Genomic DNA, 580 nt, shown 5'->3' with positions numbered 1-580 from the left:
CCGCCACGGCCGTCCAAATCTCCCCGGGCTCGACGGACTCGTCGAACCTGCAGATCCGCAGCTCAACCCTCGAAACGGGGCGGCCGATTTTGACTGTCTCATCCTCTCTAAGGACATCGTGCATGGCCTCCGCGAGCTTGTCAGCGGCCATGCACGACCCCGCCCCCGGAATCTCGAGAAGCAACCCTCCCGTGATTGAGCGGCGAATCCTCAGGGACCTTATTCCAAAGTCCCCGAGATTGATCGCCGCTCTCACCTTTTTGATGACCTCGGCGTATGAGCCACCTTTATCAACGGTGACCATCACCGCCGAGGTCCTCGGCCTCTTCTTGTTTATGACGCGGGCCATTTCATTACGGCGAGACGCGCCCCCAATCAGGGCGGCGCTCCCGCCATCACCCGCGCCAAGCCTCGTCCCCTTTTTGTACGAAGAGGGCTGCTTAGCAGTAGCAGCCCTCCTCGCCCTCCTACCTAGGACTTCGGTCCACGGGGCGGCATCCCCCCCGCGCGAGGAACCCGAAGGCATCAGGGGGTCCTCCCCGCCAGGTCCAGAGGGCCCCCTAGGGGCAGGCGCGGCCCC

Source organism: Mycetomoellerius zeteki, unplaced genomic scaffold (genome assembly GCF_001594055.1).
Source record: "Mycetomoellerius zeteki isolate Tzet28-1 unplaced genomic scaffold, Tzet1.0 scaffold6, whole genome shotgun sequence".
Taxonomy (NCBI): Eukaryota; Metazoa; Arthropoda; class Insecta; order Hymenoptera; family Formicidae; genus Mycetomoellerius; species Mycetomoellerius zeteki.
The sequence above is the reverse complement of the archived record's forward strand: the minus strand, read 5'-3'. Positions refer to the sequence as shown.